The sequence below is a fragment of the Hibiscus syriacus genome, unplaced genomic scaffold, assembly GCF_006381635.1.
Source record: "Hibiscus syriacus cultivar Baekdansim isolate YM2019G1 unplaced genomic scaffold, ASM638163v2 tig00110472_pilon, whole genome shotgun sequence".
NCBI classification, from domain to species: domain Eukaryota; kingdom Viridiplantae; phylum Streptophyta; class Magnoliopsida; order Malvales; family Malvaceae; genus Hibiscus; species Hibiscus syriacus.
In genome coordinates this window covers 610,894-627,354 of record NW_024062752.1, presented here as the reverse complement: position 1 = coordinate 627,354, position 16,461 = coordinate 610,894, and the positions used below count along the sequence as shown (strand labels likewise).

General features: G+C 35.6%; 1 non-coding gene and 2 pseudogenes across 1 annotated transcript; 1 reads left to right on the top strand and 2 right to left on the bottom strand.

The window, feature by feature from the left end:
• Positions 1 to 92: 92 nt before the first annotated feature.
• On the bottom strand, positions 93 to 1,089 carry LOC120127833 (annotated as a pseudogene).
• A 321-nt stretch (positions 1,090 to 1,410) lies between these two features.
• TRNAF-GAA lies at positions 1,411 to 1,484 on the bottom strand. The gene has a single exon. It is a non-coding gene; the product is annotated as a tRNA-Phe (tRNA).
• A 5,052-nt stretch (positions 1,485 to 6,536) lies between these two features.
• On the top strand, positions 6,537 to 15,466 carry LOC120127832 (annotated as a pseudogene).
• Positions 15,467 to 16,461: the final 995 nt, after the last annotated feature.

The window sequence follows — 16,461 nt, the reverse complement described above, 5'->3', positions numbered from 1 at the left end:
TGTTGAACCCTAAATCAAACTGGAACACGAAATTCATTGAATTCTTAACACATACAAGCAAAATACAGATTAAGTTCAATTGGGGGGGGGGGGCAGGTTCTATTCATTTACGATCCAGGTACAAACTTGGTGGCATAGACCCAAGCATTGTTGGCAACGGGATTATCAAGGTGGTCCAAGAGGTTTTCCAGGGGACCTTTTCCAGTAACAATGGCTTGGACAAAGAAACCGAACATAGAGAACATGGCTAGTCTGCCGTTCTTGATTTCTTTGACCTTAAGTTCGGCAAATGTGACAGGGTCATCAGCAAGGCCAAGAGGGTCAAAGTATTGGCCACCGGGTAAAGGTCATTGCCTTCTCCCACACCGGGGAGACCATTGATACGGAAACCTTCGACGAGCCCCATGAGGATGATCTGGAACCCGAGGACGGCGAGAATGCTTTGAGCATGGACGAGATTGGGGTTGCCGAGGTAGTCCAATCCACCTTCTGAGAAGATTTGAGCTCCAGCCTTGAACCATACTGGTTCCTTGAAGTCCACTCTAACCCATTTCTCAAGGACTTCTGGGGTGATGCAGCCTAGTGCTCCCAACATTGCCCATCTTCCATGGATCACCTAGGTAACAAAGGAACTCTTATTTGAATATACATAACATACCATTGGATTTAGCATTAAAGGAAGCACAAACAGGTTCAATAGCGAACAATGCTCACCTCAAGAGCTCTGTTCCTGGCAAAGGCCTCAGGGTCAGCTGACAAACCAGCAGTGTCCCATCCATAGTCACCGGGGAACTCTCCGTTCAAGTAGGATGGAATCTGAGCTGAAAAGGGTCCCAAGTACTTCACTCTGTCTGGTCCATACCACAGTTCATTTCCCTACACCCCAAATGCAGAATTCAGTATACAAGAGGAGAAAAGGGAAATTCCCCCCAAAGAACTTACCATTTTGTATTTGCCAATGCCAACAGAGACAACATCTCTGAGAGGGTTGGCGTTTTTGTTTTGGCCAAGAAATAGGGTTGGCCTAAGGACAGTTCCTGAGCTAAGCATTGAAGCCATTGCCTTGGTCGATTTTAGCTTTGACAAGGGAAATGCATGGAAAGGGAAGTTTTATATATAAAAGAAATATGTAGACAATAAGAAAGGAAGAAGAAATTGGTGGAGATGAAAGTAAGAGAGTAAGGGATTGTGGTGGGGACTAGGGACTGGGGAGGTTTCAGCTATCAGCCAATTAAAGGGCTGGAAAGGATTTGAAGTATCTTCAGCTTTTATCCTTATATCCATATATTCTATCTTTCTTTCTAAAACTGTTGGGAGTTATGGTTTGGGCTTTTGAGGGATATTTTGATCCTGCGACAAAATATGGATAAAGGGAAATTGTATTGGCTTTGGAGGAAGAACCGAAAAAAGTTGCGGTGAGCGTGGATCGAACACGCACCCTTCAGATCTTCAGTCTAACGCTCTCCCATCTGAGCTATCCAGCAAGTTGACCCTGCCGTTTGCTTTATTACATATTGAAAATAATTTCAGTCCATGAAATTATGTCACAATCCGACAAATCTAAACCCCCCAACACGAAGGGACATGATCAGACTCCGGTCATGGGGACACTAATTGTATTTCAGAAGCAGCATGTACCGAACGCCGAGTAAAAATGAGATAAACAGACAAAACAAAATATACATGCTAAGTTGACTGCAGAAAATTAAACTGCAAAAGAATGAATAGAACAATCACTAACCCGAGGTGAAGGCTTGTCGAATCTCCTTGCAATCTCTTCAGCATAATGGTCGTCGAAGTCATCATCATGCTTGTTCATGAACGTTTTGTAAACTAAAGAGTCATCAGATTTCCATCCCCGCTTAGACGAAGATCCTCTACCTCTTCCCCTAGGAGCTGCTCTCTTGCGTCCTTTACCTTGAACAATTTCATCATTTTCCTTCAAATATACGGAGCACTTTTTCAGATTGTATTTACATTACTTTTGAAATTGTGTCAAAATTAACTGAGTGAAAGGTATCTCATACCTAACTGTCGTCAGCCTCGTTAACTCCATGTTCTTCACTTGAAGCAGATTTGATGTAGATTTGATGTTCTCGTCGTCATCAGCATTAGCAACTGTGAACTGCAGCTGATGCAGCAACCGATACTGCAGATCTGCTGCATTAAGAAAATTAGACATGAAATTTTAGCTAGTGATGCAAATTTCCGTACTTTTAAGTTGCATGCCAACGGATTAGATCAAAATGTCACCTTTGAGAACGGTGAAACCCCATCGCAGAATCAAGAGTTGTCTGTTTTAACTTTTAAGCCACTAGAGCCTCTGCCCCTACCTCTGCCCTTTCCTCTAATAGAAGTTTAACCTTTAACAAGTTCTGGAGCATCACCAGATGATTGAGAAGCTGTCAATGACCCTTTCCGGCCTATATTGGCAGAGCTTAATATCTGTGTTGTATCTTCATCATCACTAAAGAAGGTTGCACTTCCTATTACATATCAACCTTAACAAGGGTTATTATGATTATTATTATTGGGTATTTACTCTTCTAAGCGTGATTAATTTGAAATTAAATGAATTGATGAGAGAGATGGAGAAAGGGAAAATAAATTGAGAATTTTATGGAATTGAAAAAAATTTGGGGCATTAATTGTAATGATAAAAAATTGTAATTGAAAAAATTAGAGGTCTCAATTATAAAAGTAAAAAAAATAAGATTGAAAAAAATAGGTGCCTTAATTATAAAAGTAAAAAGTACTATTGAAAAAATTAGGGGCCTTAGTTATAAAGGTAAAAAGTGAGATTAAAAAAACTAGGGCCTTTATTATAAAGGTAGAAAGTGAAATTAAAAAGAATTAGAGATATTAATTATAAAGGTAAAAAGTGAGATTGAAAAAAATGAGAGACCTTAATTATAAAGGTAAAATGTAAGATTGAAAAAAGTAGGGGTCCAATTATAAAGATAAATGTGAGATTACAAAAATTAAGGGTTTCACTTATAAAGATAGAAAATGAAATTTAAAAAAATTAGAGACATCAATTATAAAGATTAAAAAATAAGATTAAAAAATTAGAGACATCAATTATGAAGATTAAAAAATAAGATTAAAAAATTAGATAACCTGAACAATCCCTCTAGGTGTTCCCCAATTAACCCAACTATGATATTATATATATACGTTTTAAAAACTTTATTTATTCACAATTACATTAATAATTAAATGGCATGAGTATAGTATTTAAATGCAACAAGGCCCACCTTTCCACGTGTTTCCAGCCCAGCTAATTTTAATAGCCGTTGGAAATCTCCCAAAGTTTTAACGCGGTTTTGGTTAGTATATGTAGATGACATAAGAAACGTTGCCACGCTTTCTTCTACCCAACTCCATCCTCTCTGCAAATATGGCAATCCCCCTCCCATCACACACTTTCCCTCCCAATTCCCAATTCTTGAAAAACTAACCGTTCTTTTTCTACTTCAATTCCCTAATCTTTTTTTTCAATTCCCTTGTGTATCGATAGATTTATTTTCCAACAACATAGATTTAGGAAATCTTTCTGTTGAGTTTCAATAGATTCTTGAGCAATGAGTTCTGGTCGTTATGCGGCTTGCAGATATTTGAGCAGAAGATGTGGAAGACTGCATTCTCTCGCCTTATTTTCCGTCAAATAATCCCTAAAGAATTGTTTCTGTTCATAGAATCTATGGTGCCAGTAACGTCACAAAATTACTTCAGGTATCCATGATATATATTATCTCATTTTTGGGTTTTGGATTTATGTTCATATTTTTTGTTACATTTTAACGATTTAAAAATGTTTTAGTAACGATTTTCAAGATTATACAAGATTTCTTGTCAATTAGTAAGGATGACATTGCTTGATATTTATTTATACTCGTTCTTTTTACCGTAGAAATCCTGTATTTTTTCTGTTGCAGAGCATCTGTTTGACTTTATGTCTGAATGATCCTAAAACTGCTTGCATTGATGCCTATAGGATATAATCGGCATGCATATGGCTGTTCCTTCTAGGATATGTCTCTATTCCTTCCATAAATCTTGTTTAGTTGTTTATATTTGATTAAATTAAAATTTAACAACCGCATACTTGAAAACTATTTTAATATATGAAAAACACTTTTCACTACCCCCAAAGAAAGAAAAAACATTATTGTTTCAGGTTACTTTACTTTCATATATGATATATATATATATATGTACAGAAACAACATTTACTAACCTTGTTACTCTACTTCTATTTCAGGGAAATGGAGGTGGGTTCCTTTTACTTTTTATCCATATTAATCTTTTCCTTTGTTTGAATTACTCTTTTCTGCTACGACTATTACCATGATTTACATAGTTGGAATTATGAGAAGAAGTGCCAGAACAAACTGGATGGTAAATTCTTCTTTATATAAGACTATTGTCCTTTCATTTCCTTTTTAATAATGTCTAATGAGAAATTTCTATTTTTCATGATTTCATGCCTCTTGGAATGGAAATATATCTGCTTTTCCCCCCCTTTTTTTGGAAATATATGGTTTATGCATCAGCTGTTGCTCCAGCATGACGTTCTAATTCTTTGTATTATTATCATGCATCAAACTAATCAAGTAATATGCTTCATATCTCCCCTTCCCACATTTCCTTCAGATTTTCACATTTCATGGTCTGGGTAAGCTTTCCTATGTTTAAGACATTGACTTTTTGCCGAGAACTTTAAGCAGTTTTCTTTGCTTTTATAAACATTATTCTGGTACCTTAATATTCCTTGTTTCTTAAATATTGAAACAATATTCAGGCAACTATCATGTTATCTTTTAGCTGTTAATGTTTTCAACACATATTTTGCAATACAGTCCGCTGTATATGGTGGATTATAAAATCTATGTTTGGAATGACTCATTTGCAAAAGGCATTCTCTTCAATGGAGGTGCTTTGTTTTTCCTTTTAGAGATATTTATCAAGTGCTTCTATAATTTATCGTGCTGTTGATCTTGCTCATCTTTAAGTCTTTAATGGCGTGTTAGCTTATGTTTTGTTTATGTTTGCTCTATGAACCATGTAATGCATACAAGTAGGTTTGCAGGCTGGATTTTTCATATCATGCTAATATAAAATTTTAACCCTATGGATGCTTTTATGGTACAATGCCATCTCCATCTAAATAGTAGGAGGAAAGATGTAAATATTATTGAGGGCTAAAAGAAATAATCGTTTCTTCCAAAATTTTGAGATGCCAAAACAATTTCAGTTGATTAACATCTAACTTCTTGCAATTTCGTTTTGTTATATTTGCCTCCATTTTCTTCGCTTCTGAGTGGTCATGGATATGAATTTTGCATATATTATTGGAAAGCAATATTTAAGCCATATGATTTTAGTTTCCAGTTGAACTTGCAGTTTAAAAATTGTCTGAACTAATAGTCAATAATATTGTGAAAACAATCTTTAAGTAAAACCTTTTCTTCTTCTATATCAAATAATCTTTTCTTGTGTGGAATGCATGTTGCAATTACATACTGCTGATCTGTCACAGTAGTTTGTTCCATTCTTATTCTTCTTGAAAAAGAAAGAAAAAAAAGGCAACTTCAAGCTGTAAGGGTTTTTTCTTGTTCCATTCTTAATTAATTATTTCTCTCTCTAATAGAAGAAGTCTAAGAGTCGGTTTGCTCCCCACTGGAGCAACCTGGCCTGTTTTTATTGACAACCTTAGTAGAAGAGTTGCTAGAGGTACGTTAAGGGAACTATTCAATCACCATGGACGGGTGACAGGTTTTCATCCATCTTGTCAACAATAGACCAAAGTATAGAGAATCCACCCTCGCTTTTGTTCTCTTTTGTTCGCTTTCTGAAATTCATTTTACCAAGTTGGGGAAGATATCAGGTGCCAGCATCGAAACTTGTAAGCTTGTCGAATTTGAAAATTTTCTGTTATTACTTTGCAGTAATAAAATGACATAGATTAATCCTGGTTACTGACTTTGTTTTTATGCTAATGTTGATTTATCAACTACAATCCTGGATAGTTCTTCTGGAAAAGGTGAGTTCCTGACCAATTTAAAGTTCATATTATCTTTGTTATCATGTATAATATCTGATGTGATCTTTTTGATGCACCTTTGAGAAGTTGAGAGTAGTTCAGGTGGCTGCTGGTGAACGGTCTTACCATATCTTTCATCAACTTTGTGCTGGTGCTCCACCGGTTATAAGGGGTACTTTTTCATTTTACAACATTTCACAGTCAATGCTAGTGCAGAAAAGTTGTGGTCTTGAAATGATAAATGATAATGTTTACAAGTTCTTCATCTTATTTACTTGAATCTGTGAAATATATTTATGATCCTTTGAATTATGACTTTTAAAGTATGATGTAAGGGATAGCAGTGTATTATTCTCCAGATTAATAAAAGTCATAGGCACTCTTTTCCTCCTTCCAATGTCCTTCATGTTACTACAGTAATATGGAGGGTAAGAAGGGGGTTTTTAACGAGGCCTTATCTTCTATCAAAAAAAAAATTATGACTTTGCAGAGAGACTGAATCTTAAAACAGCTAAGGAGTACAACTATCTTATCCAGGGTGACAACTTGGTGATTAATGGTGTGGATGATGCTCAGTAATTCCATAAGCTTGTGGTAATTCAAAAGACTAGACTTTAATGTGACCATAATAGTGTATCCATTCTTCCATTCGTCTTTTAAGCAATAGTTTGCTCATTTATGCAGGAAGCCTTGGACATTGCTCAAATTTGCAAAGAACGGCAAGACCAAGCATTTGCAATGCTTGCTGCAGTATTATGGCTGGGAAATACATCATTTCAATTAATTGACAATGAACATCATGCGGAGGCATTAGCTGACGAAGGTAATAATGTGGGATTTAGCTTTCCATACGTCATTTTTTTCCTTGTATTTTTTCTTCCAATAGAGAGAAACAGGACACCTTCTTTGTTGTAGCATTTTTTAAGGAACTGAATTTGCATAAGCGTTGCATAAAACAAGAAATACAATGCCTGTATGTAGCCTTTTGTTTCACTTGTGAGTTGAAGTGGGATTTTTTTCCTTGTCGCAGCTTTAACCAGTGCTGCCAGGTTAATGGGTTGTGCACCTCATGAGTTGATGCAAGCTTTATCTACCCATAGAATCCGAGCTTCCAAGGATAATATTGCTAAGAAATCGACATTGCAACAGGTTCCTCTGGTATTTGATAGCAAAATTATTCTTCCTCTATCATCTCACAAGTCAATTCTATGTTTGCTGTGATGCACACATTAACAACCTGATAACATGTTGGTTATAACTTGTAATATAGGCAATTGACACGAGAGATGCGCTAGCAAAATTCATCTATGAAAGCTTGTTTGACTGGCTCGTGGAACAAATCAACAAGTCTCTTGCAGGTGGTAAAAGATATAGACAGGTCCATAAGCATCCTTGATATTTAAGGGTTTGAGTCATTTAAGGTAAGTAGTTCTAATCAGCTATTTAGATATTATAATTTCTTTTCCGAGATCCCCTGGACTCGGGGTTGGTCCATCTTCTATCATCCTGTAGTGGCCAATTGCCACAAACATTTGCCAAAAAAATGCTTGGTCAATCTCTGAAACCTGCAATTTCATCAAACACTCCAAAGCAAAGTGTTGGCGCGAAGTTCAAGGTATATTTGCTTCCTTAATAGTTGTGATCCAAATTTATCTGGTGGTTGTAATATAATTCAACCTGATTAATAATACTGCAAAGCCTTTTACATATCCTATCTCTACCGGAGAAAATTACATTAATGTCCATCACAAAGCATTCCAACATTTGCCAATCCTTAGAATGTAATATACTATTAGAATAGTTATGGTTCTGCATGTCTTTTTCTTGGGAATTTGATGTTAATTTACCTTTGAAATCTTTTACATTCCTTTGGCAGTGTAGGGGTAGGTAATATAGTAGTAGGAACTAGGAATATTGGTGTATGCTGCACAATGGCATGCTTTGTGAATGTCTATGTTTTTCTTCTGTACCGGCAGGGACAACTCTTCGATCTAATGCACCAGTTGGAGAAAACAACACCTCACTTTATTCGCTGCATAAAACCAAACTGCAAGCAGTTCCCTGACATGTATGAAGAGGATCTTGTCCTGAAGCAGCTTAGATATTGTGGAGTCTTAGAGGTTGTTAAAATCTCAAGATCAGGATATCCTACTCGAATTAAAACCTTATGTAGTTTGTGGCTTGTTTTAAGTTTAAATTTGTTCTCTCTTCAGAATAGTTCTCATATATTCAAGCATTTCATAGGTATGGGTTCCTACTGTGGGAGACCTATGCATCTCGGGATCCATTAAGTATTTCAGTTGCTGTTCTAAAACAATTTAAATTCCTCCCTTTTATGTATCAAATTGGCTATACAAACTGTTTCTTCGAGCTGGACAGGTAAGTTCTGTACCCTCGTCTTGTTTTTCATGTTTCTTTCAATTTTTGTCCTGTACTTTCTAATTCCGGTACCTCTTTGCCCAAGACTTACAGGACCTATATGACACTATAGAAATTTTCTAGACCTATACTTTCAGTATCATTCTGTGGCAAATAAAAGCCTGAAATATACTGAGTTTTGGAAAATAGATATACCAACTTATTTCCTTCTGTTTATGGTTAAATAATGTATGTAATAATTTTTATGATGCTTTGATTGTCTGGCTGTGGCCGACATGCAGATTGTTGTATTGGAGGATAGGAGAAAACAGGTGTTGCGAGGAGTAATTGGGGTTCAAAAATACTTCCGCGGTCACCGAGCTCGTTGTTTTTTCCTGAGCTCAACAAAGTAGCAGAAAATATACAATCATGTAAGCAACTTCTTCCAAGCAAGATAACTTCCAAGCACGATGCATACGTTTTTTTCTTCTAGGAAAAACATCTCAGCCCAGTTGTACATTCACTATACAAAACCCTGGGATTAATTCCCCACTAACCTGCATGGGAGTAAGCTCCACGGGCGACAGGCCCTTTATAACTCCCAAGTAACCTTCCCCTAGATATCTGTCTCTCTTAAAAAACTTTTTATTTTTCAGCAGTGACTCCACAATCAAAACCTCCAAGCGACAATGAAGCAACTCAAATTTCTCCTTTGCCCTAATTCTCCTTTGGTAAGTTCATTTTTCTTGTGTAACAAAATTAATTCAAAAGAATTGTTATTATTTTTGGGCCACCAGACTTGATTTTTCTTGGTCTTATGGAGAAGAAGGAGCGTTTCAGCTTTGTTTTTGCTTAATGTTGGTCGTCACTTCTAAATTCTGTTTGTTTCCAGAGAGACTATATTCTCTTGGATTTTCCGAGGAATCGAAAAATGACGTGTTTTTTAAAGTACTGTATACATTCTGTTAAGCCTCTGTTTGTTTGCCGGGAAACTGAACTGGATTTTAAAATTCTTAGCTATTAGTTTATTTATGTACTTTTGTTCCAATTTTAGTTTGAATTTTACTTCTTTCTATCTTTGATAGTTTACTTTAAAAGATAAACAAGTCATCACTTCAATATTTCCATTTATTCATTTTTTTCTTTTTCCAGGTTTGGGATGCAAATGGCTTCTCGCAATGTTTTAATGACTTATACCTTCTTTTATTTAAAAAAATATTTATTTGATTTATTTTTAGGCTTCATCTTCACACAAAAGTGAAACAGAAAATGTTTCTATTGAGTTTGGCTTTCCTTATTCGTGTTTACAGTCTTAGGTTTTGGTATAGATGCTACGACTATTGCCATGATTTGCATAGTTGGAATTATAAGAAGAAGTGCCACAACAAACTGGATGGTAAATTCTTCTTTATATAAGATTATTGTACTTTCATTTCCTTTTTAATAATGTCTAATGAGAAATTTCTATTTTTCATGATTTCATGCCTCTTGGAATGGAAATATATTTGTTTTTCCCCCTTTTTTGGAAATATATGGTTTATGCGCATCAGCTGTTGCTCCAGCATGACGTTCTAATTCTTCGTATTATTATCATGCATCAAACTAATCAAGTAATATGCTTTATATCTCCCCTTCCCACATTTCCTTCAGATTTTCACATTTCATGGTCTGGGTAAGCTTTCCTATGTTTAAGACATTGACTTTTTTCCGAGAACTTTAAGCAGTTTTCTTTGCTTTTATAAACATTATTCTGGTATCTTAATATTGCTTGTTTCTTAAATATTGAAACTATATTCCGGCAACTATCATGTTCTCTTTGAGGTGTTAATGTTTTCAACACATATTTTGCAATACAGTCCGCTGTATATGGTGGATTATAAAATCTATGTTCGGAATGCCTCATTTGCAAAAGGCATTCTCTTCAGTGGAGGTACTTTGTTTTTCCTTTTAGTGATATTTATCAAGTGCTTCTATAATTTATCATGCTGTTGATCTAGCTTATCTTTCTGTTGATCTTGCTCATCTTTAAGTCTTTAATGGTGTGTTAGCTTATGTTTTGTTTCTGTTTGCTCTATGAACCATGTAATGCATACAAGTAGGTTTGCACGCTGGATTTTTCATATCATGCTAATATAAAATTTTAACCCTATGGATGCTTTTATGGTACAATGCCATCTCCATCTAAATAGTAGGAGGAAAGACGCAAAATATTATTGAGGGCTAAAAGAAATAATCATTTCTTTCAAAATTTTGAGATGCCAAAACCATTACAGTTGATTAACATCTTACTTCTTGCAATTTCATTTTGTTATATTTGCCTCCGTTGTCTTCGCTTCTGAGTGATCATGGATATGAATTTTGCATATATTATTGGAAAGCAATATTTAAGCCATTTGGTTTTAGTTTCCAGTTGAACTTGCAGTTTAAAAATTGTCTGAACTGCGTAGTCAATGATATTGTGAAAACAGTCTTTAAGTAAAACCTTTTCTTCTTCTATATCAAATAATCTTTTCTTGTGTGGAATGCATGTTGCAATTACATACTGCCGATCTGTCACAGTAGTTTGTTCCATTCTTATTCTCCTTGAAAAAGAAAGAAAGAAAAGGCAACTTCAAGCTGTAAGGATTTTTTCTTGGATTTTCCCAGGAATCGAAAAATGTCGTGTGTGTTTTTTTAAAGCACTACATTGTGTTAAGCCTCTGTTTGTTTGCCGGGAAACTGAGCTGGATTTTAAGGTTCTTAGCTATTATTTTCTTTTTGTACTTTTGTTACATTTTTAGTTTGAATTTTAATTATTTCTATCTTTGATAGTTTAGATGTTTAAACTTTAAAAAATAAATAAGTCATCACTTTAATATTTCCCTTTGTTCATTTTTTTTCTTTTTCCAGGTTTGGGATGGAAATGGTTTCTAGCAATGTTTTGATGACTTATCCTTCTCTTATTTTAAAAAATATTTATTTAATTTATTTTTAGTATTCATCTTAACACAAAAGTGAAACAAATATTGTTTCTATCGAGTTACGCTTTCCTTATGATATTATCCTTACTCGTGTACTAATGAGGATTATCTCTGCTACCAAGATTCATTTATACTTTTTTTTTCTTTTTGTAGAGTAAAGCAGGTCCAGTTTTGATTGCAGTCAACCCGTACAAAGACGTCCAAGTTTATGGGAAAGATTTTGTCATGGGTTATAGAGAGAAAGCTACAGACAGCCCTCATGTTTTAGCTATAGCGGACACTGCATATAATGAGATGATGAATGGTTAGCATAAACAAGTGATAATTTGCTTGTGGTGTTATAGTAATGTTTTCTCAAAATTCTATTCATTGTCTGTTGTTAAAATTTTGCAGGTGGAGTCAATCAGTCTATAATCATAAGGTGTGTAGGATATTTAATACTTGTCTTAGGATATGATGGTATATTACTGTGGTTCTTTAAGCCCATTATTCGTTTTATGACCTATGGAATAACATAAAGTTATCCTGTAGTGGGGAAAGTGGTGCTGGGAAAACTGAAACAGCAAAATTTACAATGCAGTACCTATCTGTCCTTGGAGGTGGCAATGGTGGGATAGAGTCGAAAATCCTTGAGACTCATTTTATACTTGAAGCATTTGGGAATGCGAAGACGCCTAGGAATGACAATTCTACCCGATTTGTGAGTACTTATTTTCTCCCTCGTTCATTTTTTCAGTGTTATATATTGAAGGCAAATCTATCAAAACTTATTTCCAGGTTGGTTTGTGTGCATAACATTTGCTATAGCTCAGAAAAAATATGACTTGTTTATTACTCTGTTCTGGTGCAGGGCAAACTTTCTGAAATTCATTTTACCAAGTTGGGGAAGATATCAGGTGCCAGCATCCAAACTTGTAAGCTTGTTGAATTTGAAAATTTTCTGTTATTACTTTGCAGTAATAAAATGACATAGATTAATCCTGGTTACTGACTTTATTTTTATGCTAATTTGATTTATCAACTACAATCCTGGATAGTTCTTCTGGAAAAGGTGAGTTCCTGACCAATTTAAAGTTCATATTATCTTTGTTATCATGTATAATATCTGATGTGGATCTTTTTGATGTCACCTTTGAGAAGTTGAGAGTAGTTCAGATGGCTGCTGGTGAACGGTCTTACCATATCATTCATCAACTTTGTGCTGGTGCTCCACCGGCTCTAAGGGGTACATTTTCATTTTACAACATTTCACAATCAATGCTAGTGCAGAAAAGTTGTGGTCTTGAAATGATAAATGATATTGTTTACAGTTCTTCATCTTATTTTCTTGAATCTGTGAAATATATTTATGATCCTTTGAATTATGACTTTGCAGAGAGACTGAATCTTAAAAAGGCTAAGGAGTACAACTATCTTATCCAGAGTGACAACTTGGTGATTAATGGTGTTGATGATGCTCAGAAATTCCATAAGCGTGTGGTAATTCAAAAGACTAGACTTTAATGTGACCATAATAGTGTATCCATTCTTCCCTTCGTCTTTTAAGCAACAGTTTGCTCATTTCTGCAGGAAGCCTTGGACGTTGCTCAAATTTGCAAAGAACGGAAATAGCAAGCATTTGCAATGCTTGCTGCAGTATAATGGCTGGGAAATATATCATTTCAATTAATTGACAATGAACATCATGTGGAGGCATTAGCTGAAGAAGGTAATAATGTGGGATTTAGCTTTGCATACGTCATTTTTTCCTTGTTTTTTTTCTTCCAATAGAGAGAAACGGGATACCTTCTTTGTTGTAGTATTTTTTAAGGAACTGAATTTCATAAGCGTTGCATAAAACAAGGAATATAATGCCTGTATGTAGCCTTTTGTTTCACTTGTGAGTTGAAGTGGGATTTTTTTCCTTGTCGCAGCTTTAACCAGTGCTGCCAGGTTGATGGGTTGTGCACCTCATGAGTTGATGCAATCTTTATCTACCCATAGAATCCGAGCTGCCAAGGATAATATTGCTAAGAAATCGACATTGCAACAGGTTCCTCTAGTATTTGATAGCAAGATTATTATTCCTCTATCATCTTCACAAGTCAATTCTATGTTTGCTGTGATGCACACATTAACAACCTGATAACATGTTGGTTATAAATTGTAATATAGGCAATTGACACGACAGATGCGTTAGCAAAATTCATCTATGCAAGCTTGTTTGACTGGCTCGTGGAACAAATCAACAAGTCTCTTGCAGGTGGTAAAAGATGTGTAGACAGGTCCATAAGCATCCTTGATATTTATGGGTTTGAGTCATTTAAGGTAAGTAGTTCTAATCAGCTATTTAGATATTATAATTGTGTAGAAGTTTTTTCAACTTATGATTTTTCTCTTCTGACTTGCTGAAGAATAGCTTTGAACAGTTTTGTATAAATTATACAAATGAGAGGTTGCAACAACATTTCAACCGGCACCTATTTAAGCTTGAGCAAGAGGGAAGCAACTCAAATTTTAAACTGGCTTTCCAGTTCTCAGCCCTTTTTTGCTTGGCATGCAAATTAATTTTCAGTAGTCAAAGTTCTAAGTGATCTGGCTCTTGGCTGTTGATTCTTATCTATGGATTTGGTTTCCCTTCACTCATTATTATTTTGACCAACTTCCCATCTTTCATGTATTTCAAGTGTATGAGTTGGATGGGATTGATTGGACCAAAGTTGATTTTGAAGACAACCAAGAGTTCTTTGGACTTATTTGAAGTTCTGCCAGGTACTGTATGATACTAATTGCTTTCTGGAAAAGAACCCCGAGATCCCCTGGACTCGGGGTTGGTCCAGCTTCTATCATCCTGTAGTGGCCAATTGCCACAAACATTTGCCAAAAAAATGCTTGATCAAACTCTGAAACCTGCAATTTCATCAAATGCTCCAAGCAAAGTGTTGGCACAAAGTTCATGGTATATTTGCTTCCTTGATAGTTGTGATCCAAATTTTTGTGGTGGTTGTAATATAATTCAAACTGATCAATAAGACTGCAATGCCTTTTACATTTCCTATCTCTACCGGAGAAAATTACATTAATGTCCATTACAAAGCATTCCAACATTTGCCAATCCTTAGAATGTAATATACTATTAGAATAGTTCTGGTTCTTGCATGTCTTTTTCTTGGGCATTTGATGTGAATTTTCCTTTGAAATCTTTTACATTCCTTTGGCAGTGCAGGGGTAGGTAATATAGTAGTAGGAACTAGGAATATTGTTGTATGCTGCACAATGGCATGCTTTGTAATATAATTATGTTTTTCTTCTGTACTGGCAGGGACAACTCTTCGAACTAATGCAGCAGTTGGAGAATACAACACCTCACTTTATTCGCTGCATAAAACCAAACTGCAAGCAGTTCCCTGACATGTATGAAGATGATCTTGTCCTGAAGCAACTAAGATATTGTGGAGTCTTAGAGGTTGTTAAAATCTCAAGATCAGGATGTCCTACTCGAATTACACATCAGGAGTTTGCAGAAAGGTAGCAGCTAAAACCTTATGTAGTTTATGGCTTGTTTTTAAGTTTAAATTTGTTCTCTCTTCAGCATAGTTCTCATATATTCAAGCATTTCATAGGTATGGGTTCCTACTGTGGGAGACCTAAGCATCTTGGGATCCATTAAGTATTTCAGTTGCTGTTCTAAAACAATTTAAATTCCTCCCTTTTATGTATCAAATTGGCTATACCAAACTGTTTCTTCGAGCTGGACAGGTAAGTTCTGTACCCTCGTCTTGTTTTCATGTTTCTCTCAATTTTTGTGCTGTACTTTCTAATACCGGTACCTCTTTGCCCAAGACTTCCAGGACCTATATGACACTATAGAAATTTTCTAGACCTATACTTTCAGTACCATTCTGTGGCAAATAAAAGCCTTAAATATCTCTTGATGCTCAGAGCCGGACCTTAATGTACTGAGTTTTGGAAAATAGATATACTAACTTATTTCCTTCTGTTTATGGTTAAATAATGTATGTAATAATTTTTTTGATGCTTTGATTGTCTGGATGTGGCCGACATGCAGATTGTTGTATTGGAGGATAGGAGAAAACAAGTGTTGCGAGGAGTAATTGGGGTTAAAAAATACTTCTGCGGTCACCGAGTGCTTTTTCCGTGAGCTCAACAAAGGAGCAGAAATATGCAATCATGTAAGCAACTTCTTCCAAGCAAGATAACTTCTTACTGAGAGATTCTTTGATAGACGAATATTTCCTTTGCGATGCAGTTGTCTGTGGTCAAAGTATCAGAAGGAAGTTTGCTATTGACGCAAATAGGTGCTCAGCATTTGCTTCTCAGTTACTAGATGAGCAGTTGACATCAGTCATATATTTACAATCTGGTAAATCCCTTGTGTGCTAGCTGAATTTGTGGCTTTCAATTGTCGACTGTTTTCTTATCATTATCGTGTTTTTCTCCACTGCAGTAATCCGTGGTTGGTTGGCCAGGAGACATTTCACTAACATACATGATTCGAAGCAGTTGAACTGTGAAAGCGTAAAATCTAGACGAAAGACTGGTAGGAAGCTTTCTGAGGAAAAGGTATTCCCCACGGTTGACATGGTAACATACTAGAGTTTCTTTACTTTCCTTTTCTTTTTAAGATATTTTCTGAGATAAAGGTATTCCCACGGTTGACATGGTAACATTATTTATTCACAATTACATTAATAATTAAATGACTTGAGTATACTCTATCCTAATTTTATTCAGAGTATTTAAATGCAACAAGGTCCGCCTTCCTACGGGTTTCCGGCCCAGCTAATTTTAATAGCCGTGGGAAATCTCCCAATGTTTTAACGGGGTTTTGGCTAGTATATATAGATGACATAAGAAACGTTGCCACGCTTTCTTCTATCCAACTCCATCCTCTCTGCAAATATGGCAATCCCCTTCCCATTACACACTTTCCCTCTCAATTCCCAATTCTTGAAAAAACTAGCCGTTCCTCTTTTTCTACTTCAATTCCCTAATCTTTTTTTTCAATTCCCTTGTGTATCGATAGATTTATTTTCCAACAACATAGATTTAGGAAATCTTCCTGTTGAGTTTCAATAGATTCTTGAGCAATGAGTT